General features: G+C 43.4%; 1 protein-coding gene across 13 annotated transcripts in view; it reads right to left on the bottom strand.

Annotated features, from left to right (window-relative positions):
- LOC117523394 (regulating synaptic membrane exocytosis protein 1-like) overlaps nucleotides 1-14,283 on the bottom strand; it is a 343,959-nt gene that overhangs the window by 158,803 nt on the left and 170,873 nt on the right. The window lies entirely within an intron of this gene.

The raw sequence follows: 14,283 nt of genomic DNA, 5'->3' as shown, positions 1-14,283 counted from the left end.
GCAAGGACAGACTTCTTGCAGCAAAATCCACAGCACCACACGTCTCGGCAATCAGAGCCCCAGAGCTCCATGGACGCTGAGAGAGGTTTATATATTTTTAATGACTGGGATTCTTTGCGGGTCTCGCCTCCATATCCCGCGATGGTACCGGAGGTGAAAGACAGTAGATTTTCATTGCGACACCACTCAATCAAACGGGCGTATGAAAAAGTCCCCCAAAATAATTTTCAAGCACAAATAAAAGAAATGTGTACTCACCAAACGTGCCGCAAGACAATATGAAATTTTTAAAAAAGTTGATCCTTCCGTATAAGACAAGAAAAAGGTGCAGATGCAAACTGACGTAAATCCACAAATTACAATTGGCGCAATGCATGCTGGGAGAGGGTCTTGTCCGTGACGTCTCGGCAGCGTCCATGATGAGAGGGACAATTTGCGGAGGGCTAAATGTTAGCTGTAAATTTGTCATTTTCAAATGAAGATTTCTCCGTTGAATGACAGATCTGGGCTTGCAGAATTACTTTACTACATTCAGAAGGATGTGTAAATGTAAGTCATTTTTTGTTCAAAAAATCTGACTGCATTTTTTTCAATGCAGGTCTCCTTTAAATAAAAAAACAGATTAGTAAAGACATCACAATTAGACAGTTCTGTATCTGGTTACGATAAGCATACATTCTGAATGACCCGAGGATTTCCTTCAGCCAAAGTACAGTTCTGAACCTGTGTCCAGATAAAGGATTCACAATCTCATATTCCAATATGATCACAACTGACTTTGCATTGCCTTGAAAACATTTTTAAATATCAATCGACGTGGATTAAAATATAATCACAAGAAACTGTGACAGACTTTTTGAGGTACTATAGATGGAGTTCTGAGCTTCAAACGGCATACTGGGAAACTATGTCGTTCGTGGGTCAAGTAATCATTCTAAAATCATATAATGTTTGTATTTGTGAAAAATTTCACACACATGATCTGTAAGTGATAATCATGTTTTCCCAAGGGAATATTTTTGAAAAGTGAAAGCCATCATCCAAAGACACTATTTTGCAAATGTGAAGCCCATCGTCAAATGTTCTGAGGGTGCACTCCTGAAGCTGCCAAAGATCCATCCAGAAAAAGGTTTGTTACGGAAGCATTTTAAGATCAACATCATGGCAACCATGCTAGGAGCAGCTTGGCTTTCGCAGTGGGCTGCTTTTGGCCTTCTAATGGAGAACATAAAGCCAATTGGATAATAAAAGCATACACAAACTGCTGCCAGCAATATCTCCCATCAGCATCTCCTTGTGCAGACACACATATGTACACCAACTATAATGTACACTGGCTATCTTCACACAACAAAGACTGTTCAGCTCCTAAATTTTTACTCATGCAATTCAGTTAAAATTAAACTTTAAAATAAGAAAGTGCATTTTGATTTGTGCTACATTTCCTTGAGTCACTACAAGCCTTTGCACTTGCTTTCAAAGCAGAAGGTTTCTGGTTCAAGACCACCCATGACCATTTTAAATGCAATGTGAAGTTGCGTCAGGAAGGACATTTGGCATAAACCTTGTGTCAAATCAAAATGCAGATCCATATCAGATCTGCTGTTGTGACTCCAAGAAGAGAAAAAGGAGAAGGTGAAAGAACTTACTTTATTTTATTTTTTGTAGTTTTGTGTGTATTTTGGCAGTTTTTGAACAGCTTTTCTGGAAAGCATCAGCTGTATCTGGCAGCACTGATGATTATCAAATTTGAGCACTGCTACCAGAACATGGATACAATTGTAAGAAACAAATTTCAAAAATTAAGATCCATGATTCATGTCTCCTTGAGATTTCCATTTGAAGTGCGAAACAACTGCCTCTGGTCAGAAGACCTGAGACACCATTGAAAGTTTCTCCAGTCACATTCACAGAAGCATATACTGTAACTCCTTGTGTGTGTGTGTGTGTGTGTGTGTGTGTGTGTGTGTGTGTGTGTGTGTGTGTGTGTGTGTGTGTGTGTGTGTGTGTGTGTGTGTGTGTGTGTGTGTGTGTGTGTGTGTGTGTGTGTAAATGAAAGACATGACTGTACAGTGCTATAGAAATGTAATCCATTTTTACCTGAGGCCATCAAATATGGCAATCTGGAATTGCAAAGACTTTGTGTCTGTCTGTCTGTGCTCAGCTTACATCCAGTCCTATTACCACTCTTCAAATTCACAAGGAACTTTCTTGGGACACAGACCTTGGACAAGTTCAAAGATGGCTAACTTTGACATTGCGTGATATTTATCTTTTCTTTTGCATACTTCATGTTGTGGCCAGAACAGTGGTTCAGTTTTTAGCACTGTTGCTTTGCAGTGAGAAGGTCCCAGGTTAGCTTCTGAGTTGGTCATTTCTGCATGGTATTTATGTGTTCTCTCCATGTTTGTGTGAGTTCCCTTCAGTTGTTCTGGCCTCCTCCCACTTCCAAAGATCCATCCATCCATCCATTTTCTTCCACTTTATCTGGAGTCGGGTTGCAGGGGCAGCAGCTCAAGCAAAATCACCCAGACCTCTGGGTCCCTGGGGCCTCCTCCCAATGTGATGTGCCCAGAACACCTCTCCAGCAAGGCGTCCACGGGGCATCCGGAAAAGATTCCCGAGCCACCTCAGTTGGCTCCTTTCGACATGGAGGACCAGCGGCTCAACTCCGAGCTCCTCCAGAGTGACCGAGCTCCTCACCGTATCTCTAAGGGAGCACCCAGCCACCCTGCGGAGGAAACTAATCTCGGCCGCTGAGCAGGGGGGAAAGCTCTCGATTTACCGATCGATCTATGTTCCAACCCTCACCTATGGTCATGAGACTTGGCTCATGACCGAAAGAACGAGATCGCAAGTACAAGCGGCCGAGCGGTCCCGAGTACTTCCAAGATGTGCAGGTTAAATGAATTGGAACCTTTAATTTGACCATAAGTGTGGCTTTGAATGAGTTTTGTCTGTCAATCGCAGGCCCCATGACAGAGTGGCAGCTTGAATAGGGTGTACCCCACCTCTTGCCCACTTGAATGTGTTCCAACCCCCATTGAATTTAATTACAAAATGTAACCCAATGCCAAAATATGCTCAGCCATATAAACATAGCAATAAGAAAGACAATGTGACATTTTGACCTCTTAAAGTAGGTCAAGGTTATCCATCTTTGAACTTGTCCAAGGTCTGTGTCTGTGTGAATTTGAAGACCCTGGAAGTAACAGGACTGGACATATGCTAAGCAGAGACAGACAGACAGATACAAGGCTTTTGTAAGACCCAATGGCCATATTTTGTCCTTGGGTAAAAACCAGGTGTAGAAAATGAATCAATACTTTGTCTTTTTTAGGTAATTGATGTTGATTTCATAGCAGCTTGTTTGTGCAAATATCAAACACCAGTGCTGAAAACAGGCAGACATCAAGTAAAGGCTCATTTCTGCTCCGTATTAAATATGGATATGGGTGGAGCCTTCTGTCTGAACTATCAATTTGTTGGTCTGAGTTTGATTCATGGTCACACTACTTCTCTTTGTCTTTCGACAAGACACTTCATATTCATTGTCTTAGTATAAACAGCTGTAAATGGGTACCATGCTTGGCTGGGGAAGTAGCCTGCAATGGACTGGTGCCCTGTTCAGAGGGAGTTGTAGACTAATTAATTTCACACTATAGAACCATCAATAAGCACTGGTGTCAGTGGCCATCAAGACCTATGCAAGACTTTTCTTCTTGATCGTGTGTCTGCACTCTGCATCAATTTTGTCTGTATTTATTTCCATTTTCCAAAAACTTGCAAATATGGACAAATAGAACAGAACCACCAGAAATTGTGTGGCAGCGCAGACAAAGATCCAGCAAGACACATCTGCATGCAAAAGGAAATGAAGAAGATCATGAACAATGGTGGAATATTTTGACAGGAGTTCATATACGAGGGCTGTCCGTAAAGTATAGGTCCTTTTTATTTTTTTCAAAAACTATATGGATTTCATTCATATGTTTTTACGTCAGACATGCTTGAACCCTCGTGCGCATGCGTGAGTTTTTCCACGCCTGTCGGTGACGTCATTCGCCTGTGAGCACTCCTTGTGGGAGGAGTCGTCCAGCCCCTCGTCGGAATTCCTTTGTCTGAGAAGTTGCTGAGAGACTGGCGCTTTGTTTGATCAAAATTTTTTCTAAACCTGTGAGACACATCAAAGTGGACATGGTTCGAAAAATTAAGCTGGTCTTCAGTGAAAATTTTAACAGCTGATGAGAGATTTTGAGGTGATTCTGTCGCTTTAAGGACTTTTCACGGTGCGAGACATCGCGCAGCGCTCTCAGGCGCCGTCGTCAGCCTGTTTCAAGCTTAAAACCTCCACATTTCAGGCTTTATTGATCCAGGACGTTGTGAGAGAACAGAGAAGTTTCAGAAGAAGTCGGTTTCAGCATTTTATCCGGATATTCCACTGTTAAAGGAGATTTTTTTAATGAAAGACGTGCGGGCGGATTGCAGCGTCGGCTCGCAGCCGCCGCGACGCTCCGCCACAGGAAAAACACCTCTGTTGGAAGCCTTGAGGACAAGTTGGAACATCTCCAGCTGATAAACAATTTCTCATATACTCACTCCCCTGAAAGCCATCAAAAGCCGCCTGGATTTTACAAATGGTTATCAACACGGAGGTGTTTTTCCTGTGCCGCCGCGCCGCGTCGGCTGCGTTCCGACGCGCGGACCCGTCCGCACGTCTTTCATTAAAAAAATCTCCTTTAACAGTGGAATATCCGGATAAAATGCTGAAACCGACTTCTTCTGAAACTTCTCTGTTCTCTCACGACGTCCTGGATCAATAGAGCCTGAAATGTGGAGGTTTTAAGCTTGAAACAGGCTGATGACGCTGCCTGGGAGCGCTGAGCGACGTCTCGCACCGTGGGAAGTCCTTAAAGCGACAGAATCACCTCAAAATCTCAAAATCTGTTACGATGTGTCTCACAGGTTTAGAAAAAATTTTGATCAAACAAAGCGCCAGTCTCTCAGCAACTTCTCAGACAAAGGAATTCCGACGAGGGGCTGGACGACTCCTCCCACAAGGAGTGCTCACAGGCGAATGACGTCACCGAGAGGCATGGAAAAACTCACGCATGCGCACGAGGGTGCAAGCATGTCTGACGTAAAAACATATGAATGAAATCCATATAGTTTTTGAAAAAAATAAAAAGGACCTATATTTTACGGACAGCCCTCGTATATATATATATATATATATATATATTATATATGAGGTCTATTAGAAAACTAACCGGCAGTTTTATAAAAAAAAAAAACTATATGGATTTGAATCACGTGCGATTACACCAGACATGCTTGAACCCTCGTGTGCATGCCTGAGTTTTTTCACGCGTCGGTGACGTCATTCGCGTGTGGGCAGGCTTTGAGTGAGCACTGGTCCAGCTCTCTCGGCTGAAATCCTTTGTCTGAGATGCTGCTGGAGACGGCGCGCGTTGCTTTATCAAAAATTTTTCAGGACCTGTGAGGGATATCCGAGTGGACACTATTCGAGAAATTCAGCTGGTTCTCGGTGAAAAGTTTAACGGCTGATGAGAGATTGTGGAGTTTCTTTCGCTTTAAGGACAGCTCACAAAGCGGATCGGCGCGGCGCGGTCGGAGGTGGCGTCCGTTTGGCTGTTTCAAGCTGAAAACTTCCACATTTCAGGCTCTGTTCACCCAGGTCGTCGTCAGAGAACAGAGAAGTTTCAGAAGAAGTCGGCATGAGGAGTTTATGCGGACATTCCACTGTTAAAGGAGATTTTGTAATGAAAAAACGTGCGGGCAAATTCGCCGAGTCGGTTCCGTGACGACGACGCAAATCCGTCTGTGCCGCGACAGGAAAAACACCTCTGTGTTGAAAACCATTTGTAAAATTTAGGCGGCTTTTGATGGCTTTCAACAAGTGAGTAACTGAGAAATTGTTTAACAGCTGGGCATGTTCCAACTTGTCCGTTAAGGTTTCCAACGGAGGTGTTTTCCTGTCGCGACCCCCCCGCGGTCGGATCCGGCCCGACATGCGAATCTGCCCGCACGTTCTTTCATTACAAAATCTCCTTTAACAGTGGAATGTCCGCATAAACTCCTCATGCCGACCTCTTCTGAAACTTCTCTGTTCTCTGACAACGACCTGGGTGAACAGAGCCTTAAATGTGGAAGTTTTCAGCTTGAAACAGCGAGACGACGCCGCCTTGGAGCGCAGATCGCCGTCAGGCGCCGTGGGCCGTCCTTAAAGCGACACTTACAGACCAAAATCTTTCATCAGCCGTTAAAATTTTTAACCGGCTGAATTTATTGAATGGTGTCCACTCAGTTGTGCCTTACAGTTTTTGAAAAATTTTGATCAAACAAAGCAGCAGTCTCTGAGCCATTCCTAAACAATGAAAAAAACGACGAGAGGGTGGGCGACTCCTCACTCAAAGACTGCCCACAGGCGAATGACGTAACCGACACGAGTGAAAAAACTCTTGCATGCCCACGAGGGTTCAAGCATGTCTGATGTAATCACACGTGATTCAAATCCATATGGTTTTTGAAAAAAATAATAAGGTCGGATACTTTTCTAATAGACCTCGTATATATATATATATATATATTTTTTTTTTTTTTTTCTTTCTATACCCTTCCCTAGATTTGGTTGACAGGCAATTCTGTCTTGGAGGTCTACAGACAATTCCTTTGATTTCATGCTTCTTTTGTGATCTGACATGCACTGTCAACTGTAGGACCTTATATGTAGACAGGTGTGTGCCTTTCCAAATCATGACCAGTCAAGGGAATTTATCCCAGGTGGACTTCAATTAAGCTGTAGAAACACCTCAATGATGATCAGTGGAAACAGGATGCACCTGAGCTCAATTTTGAGTTTCATGACAAAGGCTGAGAATACCTTGATTTCTTTTTTTTTTTTTAATAAATTTGCAAATATCTAAAAAAAAAACCAAACAAAAAAAAAAAAACTTTTTCACATTCTCATTATGGGTTAGTGTGTGTGTAGATGTTTGGTGGAAAAAATGAATTTCAGCCATTTTGAAATAACACTGTAACATAAAAAACATGGAAAGAATGCAGCTCTGTGAATACTCTCTCTCTCTCTCTCTCTCTCTCTCTCTGTAAATATGTAAATAACATATTAACGGGTCTCTTAATACCGCATTCACACTGGACGTCACACGAGGAACAGCGGCGACAGGTTGCCATGTGATCCCTATGGAAGGACGCGTTGTGGCACCACAAAAGTTCAAGCCACACAATGCGACGTGATGGACATGAATAAAGCAATGCGAATGAAGCAATTTTGAGCGATTGCTGCATTTGTGGCGTGATATCGCGTCGCGTTACCCTCCTCCCCAAGTTGAAAAATCTTAACTTTTTCATCTTGTCGCTCCGCGATGACAAATCAGGGACTGGATACGTAGTGATGTGAAAATGTCTGGAGTTTATATTTGATGTGTACATGTCCTGTCTCTGGCAGCCAGCCTGTGCGATGGACTTATGTCCCTTTTGTTGTGAATGACCTTTTGCGAGCAATGGATACCACTACAGTCTTGGTGCTGTTGTCTTGTTTAGTGCTGCATTTGATACTGTGGATCATCATATTTTACTCGACAGACTGGAGAAATAGTTTGGGATTACGGGAACTGCCCTTGCATGGTTGACGTCATACCTGTCTAGTCATTCTTACTGTGTGTTGTGCAATGGCACTTCTTCTGATCTTAGGGATATGAAGTTTGGGGTTGCGCAGGGATCCGTTTTAGGCCCCCTGCTTTTTTCCCTTTATGTAGCACCCCTTGAGAATATACTGCGGTGTTTTGGGATTGCATTTCATTGCTATGCTGATGACACCCAATTGTACATGCCGATAACTGCTGATAATCTCATTCATATAAAATCTTTGGAAGATTGTCTTGCATCAGTGAAAGTTGGATGTGTAGTAACTTCCTACTTTTAAATTCTGATAAGACTGAAGTGATGGTTCTTGGTCCAGCGAGGTATCAGCATCAATTTGATCAGCTAGTGCTTAGCTTATGTTCGTATGTTATACATCATACGGATAAAGTGAGGAATCTTGGGGTAATTTTTGATCCTATGTAGTCTTTTGACCTCCACATTAGAGACATTATGAGGACTGCTTTCTTCCATTTGTGAAATATAGCAAAGATTCGTCCCATCCTGTCTTTGGCTGATGCTGAGACTTTGATTCATACATTTGTCTCTTCTAGATTGGACTATTGTAATGCTCTATTTTTTGGTTTACCGCGGTCCAGGATTAGGGGTCTTCAAGTGGTTCAAAATGCTGCTGCCAGACTTTTGACACAAAACAGAAAGTTCGACCACGTTATGCCCGTTTTGGCATCCCTGCACTGGCTCCCAGTCGCTGCAAGATCAGATTTTAAGGTACTGTTATTAGTTTATAAGATTGTTCATGGACTTGCACCTCCCTATCTGGCTGACCTGGTAAGCCCCTATGTACCAGTTCGGGCCCTGCGTTCTCAGGGTGCAGGACTTTTATGTGTTCCCAGGGTGAATAAAAAGTCTGCCGGTCACAGAGCTTTCTCAAACCGTGCCCCAGCTCTGTGGAATGATCTCCCAGCACACGTACGGCAGTTGGATACTGTGGAGATTTTTAAATCACATTTAAAGACTCATTTGATTTCCTTGTTTTATCTTTAGTGTTATGATGTGTTTTTATTTTTGTATTCTTTTATGATTTTGTCTTTTTATTGTGTTTTTAAATTTTTAATTCAGCGTTTTCTGTTTTTATTATGTTGTGTGAAGCGCCTTGAGACGACTTGAGTTGATTTGATTTTGATTTGATTTGAATTTTGAAATTTTTGTCCTTTATTTCACAATTATGACAGAGTTTGAGGGGAGAGCGAGCAGCAGCACAGCAGCAGCAGCTAGTTTTTTTTTTTATGTGCACACGAGCGATTCGTCCATGAAGATAATTTTATTAACTACACAGATGTATAATAAAACAAATGGTGACTGGTTTACAACACAATGATGACAGCGTTTGAGGGGAGAGAGAGCGAGGAACTGCAGCAGCAGCCAGGTTTTTTTCTTTGTTCACATGTACGTGTGTGAACAGGACAAGAGGTCCTCATACTGGGTCCTGGAGAGGCAGAAGTACCACTGAAATTGTCCATCATCCAGATGCAGCTCCTGCAGCAAATGATGAATTTGTGGCATCGCGTGGCGTCCAGTGTGAATGCGGCTCAAGCAGACCGACACACCGGGCGATGGTGGTGCGTCCATCGCCAGGCGAGGGATGTGAATTTGTGGAGTCGCATGGCGTGCGGTGTGAACAGGCTGGCTTATACATTGCAGACCTGACAACCTGTCCAAACTGCGACAAACACTGTTTGACTTCAAATCTTTACCCCAATGAAGCATGATCAAACAAGTTTCAAGCCATATGCTGCATTTACACAGACAGGATACGTTACGAATGTCATATTTGTGTCATTGTTGGCAAATTCCTAACATTCTTAATGTGATTTAACACATCTGAATAGGTTTCTTAATAGTGCGTGTTGGTGTGTGATATTCATGATTTTCGTGGAGCATGTTTTTGGCTGTCCAAAAAACTTCCACGAATGTCACGCACCACCCTCATTCCGCCTGATGTCGTGGAGGTCGCAACTGAGCGTGTTCATCTGTCTTGATTAGTGGTGATCCTTAATAGAGTGTGACAGTGTTCTTCTCTGACATGCACACAATTAAACTCTGCTGCACTGCATTCAGTTTCATTGCTGCAGTATGCTGAAGAAGGACAATGACGCCAAGTTGGCTAAAAGTTTCGTTCCAGTGGTCCTCAGCGCGCTCCTACAGGTGTTCCACCTGTTGCATGTGCCTGATGTTTAGGAAAACACACAAGACGAGAGCCGTGTGGAGCCACACATCTGGCTGTCTCAGTCGCCTCCTCCTCTCTGTGTCACTCCATGGCACAGAGCCCAACTTAGCATGCAATCACAAAGTTCTACTGCTGTGGATTTTGAGGAGAAAACTGGAGTGATCTGAATTGTTCAGCAGCTGATGGATGAATATGGGTGTGTGTGTGGAGACAATTTGCTTCATTCACAATATGACAGAATGTAATGATGCAATGTTACGCGCAATAGTGCGGAACACTATTCTTAACCATGCGTAATGGTTCCTGATAATTCTCCAACAACACGTACCATTAATTGTAACATGTGGTAACAGATTTCAGCAGTTCCTGAGGACACCTGATGCCTCTGCCTCAAATCATCACATCCATGATCAGCGGCAAAGAATGTATACTTCGTGGCATCCGTGACTTGCCGTCGTTATGTGTAAATGCAGCATTAGTCACTACGAACATCCCGTTTAAAAAAAAAGTTTGAACATAACTGAAGCCTCTAATATTACAAACACCCAGAAGTTACTACGTACTATCAATGATTTCGAGAATCGGGATGAAATTTTTTAATAGTTCAGAAATTGGATTCCGATTTCCAATCTTGTGCAAATGCAAGCCATAACTATTATGTACTTTGTTCAAGATTGACAAAAACCAAGAAGATACATGCCCCGATTTGCTGTTCAGGATTAAATGGGAAGGAATAGTCCTCTGTAGGATAGTCCCATTATTTCTCCAACACCGCTGCCTATGCTTTTGTTTCTTTTATTGTAGTAACATTATTACGACTTCTTTGATGGTCACCTTTTTTGATGCTGTCAAAAAATTTCAACAAGGTCTGCAGTGCCCTCTAGTGGTGTTTTTCTTAACATCTGAGCAAACATAAATGACTTATAGAAGTATGTGAGCAGTGACAGGTACACTACTGGAAATTCATTTAAATATTTAGTGCATCATAAGTGGAGGATAAATGAAACGTAAGACCGGCAATTGTGAAGACGCATCGTCGCAGTCAGAACTTGCCCTCTTCAAATGTGATTAAAATGTATTCTGGACACACAACAGTGCTGTCAGCTCACATTCATGTGGGACTTCTGCGAACACCTGCAGTGTGAATGCAGCCACTATCAGTCCACCACTGACGTCAGAGGCAGAATGAGGAAGCGAGGATGACAGAGGAAGTGAGGTTAGGTGACAAAGCGAAAGGATGCAGGAAGAGAAGATGGGAAGGTTCGAGTCAGTCCCTCTCCTCTCCCCACCGGGGTTCTCATTACTCCTGAACACTCCCCAATGACTCTTTAAAGAGAGCTAAAATAAAACACTCTGGCATCAGCCATGTCCCCCCCCCTTTCCATTTCCCCCCTCTTCTCTTGGTTGCATCTCGCTCCCTCTCTCCCTCCTCCCCTTCATCCTTCTGTCTCTCTCACTCGCTCGCTTGCTCCTGTTTTTCATCCCATTTCCCCCTCCTCCAGATTGCTTTTGATTAAAGCTACAAAAGCTGAGAAGAAAACAGCTTTACACCAACGCAGCTATATTTATCCCGCCAAACACCCAGTACCATCAGGGAGGGAAGAAAGCTGTGCACTAAAAAAGCACATGCACGCCGGCGTACACACAAACATGAAGAAGATAGCAAACAAATTTAAGCTCAGTATGGACTAATATTGGTCTTTTTTGACAGCCAGACCTATGAGAAACATCTGCCGGGCTGACTAACCAGTCTGGACTATGCAGTCATACAGCAACTTAAATACATTACTAAGGCACAAAATGTTGAAACTCATTTGCAACATTTTCTGATGTCAAAAGAACCAAAATTTTTCTGAAATAAATTCTAATCCTATTTTCCTTCAGAAAAAAATGCATTAATTCTGCTTTTGTCCTCATATTAGACATCAACAAAGATGGATAAAATTTAGCAAACTACAATGGCAAAAAAAAAGTGAACCCCTTGAGCTGATGTCTGAATGCTGGAGTGACATCAAATATAAGGCTTTCTGAAATTATGCCTTTTAAGCGCACAGTGAAAACTAATCTCCACATCATGACTTAAATGGAATAAAAATCTGAAAGCCAAAATGATGGATTGCACAAATAATCACACTTATTACTGTAACAAGAGTAAAGCCCCATTTACACATAGACGGTTTTGTCGGCGGGTAGTACGTAGACTGAAGTTTGCGGTAGTTCCGGCTGTTTTCGCGGTGGAAAGAGGTGGAGCATTTCACCAGCGTTTTGACCACCGTACTATCCGCAAATAGGCAGATAAAATGCTGCTAAATCCGCCGAATAAAGCGGCGGTTTGACGCCGTAGCATCCGGCACACGTCAGGCAACGGGGGTTAATACCCAGTTCTATCCTTTACAATCGCAGGTTAAGACGCGCATGAGAACGGCGGTGTTCTGCTGCCACCGATAATGCCCTGTGTACCGCTGGTTAAAACGCAGGTTTTTATCCAGGCAAATCCTGCGTTACTCCAGGATCATTTGCATATAGGCACCACCCCCAGAGTATAATAGGCTGAAGCAGCAGGAATACATGCCTCTGTCACTGCAGGGGGAGGGAGATCATCCTCAGCCTTTTCTTCTCCTTCCGTTCCCCCTCCTCAACGTGTTGCTCCGTCTCCACCACAGGCCTCCCCTCTGCTTCTGAACCAGACCTCTTGGTTTCCTTCTTCTTTAAGTCCTTGCCGCTGCCAACTTTCTTTTAGGAGGCATACTGGAGCTTCTCTGCAAAAATATCTGGAGCTGACCGCGAGTGAGAGGCCTGCATGCAGCGCGCTAGCGTTTTTATACTGACCGCCGCCTATCTGCCGTTTGGAACGCCGTTTTAACCGGGAGGTGGCGTTTAGAACAGCGTAATGTCCTCTAGCGCCGCCGTTTTGTCTGCCTCTGTCACCAGTTAAAACGCTGTTGAGGACGCCGATGTGGGCTCTATCGCCGTTTTACATGCCGTTGTTTAGGGATACAATGCCGACTGGCAATTACGGCGGTGTAAACTGCAGCACTACAGGAAGGGGCAGGATGAAACGGCGATTAAAAAGTATCAAACGCCGTTGTTTGTGTTGTCTCCGTCATCACGCGAATTCTCCGGGAGCGCTCCCGGAATTATTCGACATGTTGAATAATTTTTTCGACGACTCCTGGTGAAGCCGGAACTAAGCCGTGCCCCCTTGCGCCGGCGTTAACAACGGCGTTTGATCCTTAAGACGGCCAAAAACTCTTCCGGGACGCTTCCGGGAGCTCTTACCGTCTATGTGTAAACGGGGCTTAAATCATCACTTTTACAGCCAGGGCCTGGTTTTATAAAGCAGTCTAATCTTGTTTAGTCGAATAAACTCAGTTACTTGAGAATTTTTCTGATGTTAGTTGTTGCACAAAGCACTTAGCTACAGTATCGCGTTACCCGATTAAAGTTTTTAGCCTGGTACAGAGGAGGCTAATCTTATTTTAGTCGACAAAAGTTAAGTGTCTTACCTAAAAAATGGTGGCTATCGTGTACCACCACTTGATGGAACACTCAAGCACCCCTACATCGCTTGTATACCTTCAAAAGGAGAGCTTCCTCCGCTTTTGGCCATGGCTGCAGCAGACGACTGTCATGATGTGTTTGTGACAGTTTTCACATTAACCACTGGGTGTCACTGTTGTGCTCAGCAGCATTGTGTGCACATAAAGACTTGACTGAAGTGTAGAATAAGAGACTGAAAAGTGAAACTGCTAGACTAAGAGCAGTTTATATGTGTCCGTAAATGTTAATAAAGCCATTTAACGAAACAAAGGCTGGATAGTTCATGACAACAACCAACCTGGAAGTAAAGAAAGCTGCCGCACATTGGAGCCGTCAGCTGCAAGTGAAAACCGTTGACTACTGTAAGACAACCAGTCTACAAGTTTAGCCAGAAAATGGTGAAACGTGATTAGCCAGATAATGTTGGATGGCTAGCTGTCATCAACCAAAGGCCAGGTCACACGACACTTAATGAAGGGCAACAAAGCCCAAACATCGTCCAGGCATCGTTTAACCTTCACGCAGCTTAGTTCCTGCAACTGGTGCTTCGTCTGGATTTTTAAACTGTAGAAAAATTTGAACAAATGTCGCCAAAAACCTCAATTCATCCGTATTTTGTTTTACTGTTGTTCTTGACGGTTTCTCGTTTACTTATTTTTTGTAACGTCAGCGTTTAGCTCGACCTTGTTCGACCAGCTGAATGTTTTCATACAGTGCAGAAGCCGGTTTGTGAGCGCTGCTGCTGCTGCCAGACTTTTGACACGAAGCAGAAAGTTTGACCACATTACACCCATTTTAGCATCCCTTCACTGCCTTCCTGTCCCCTGTGAGATCAGATTTTAAGGTTCTGCTACTAATCTATTAAATTATTC

Source organism: Thalassophryne amazonica, chromosome 13 (assembly GCF_902500255.1).
Source record: "Thalassophryne amazonica chromosome 13, fThaAma1.1, whole genome shotgun sequence".
In the NCBI taxonomy this organism is placed as follows: domain Eukaryota; kingdom Metazoa; phylum Chordata; class Actinopteri; order Batrachoidiformes; family Batrachoididae; genus Thalassophryne; species Thalassophryne amazonica.
This window is presented reverse-complemented; position numbering and strand designations above follow the sequence as displayed.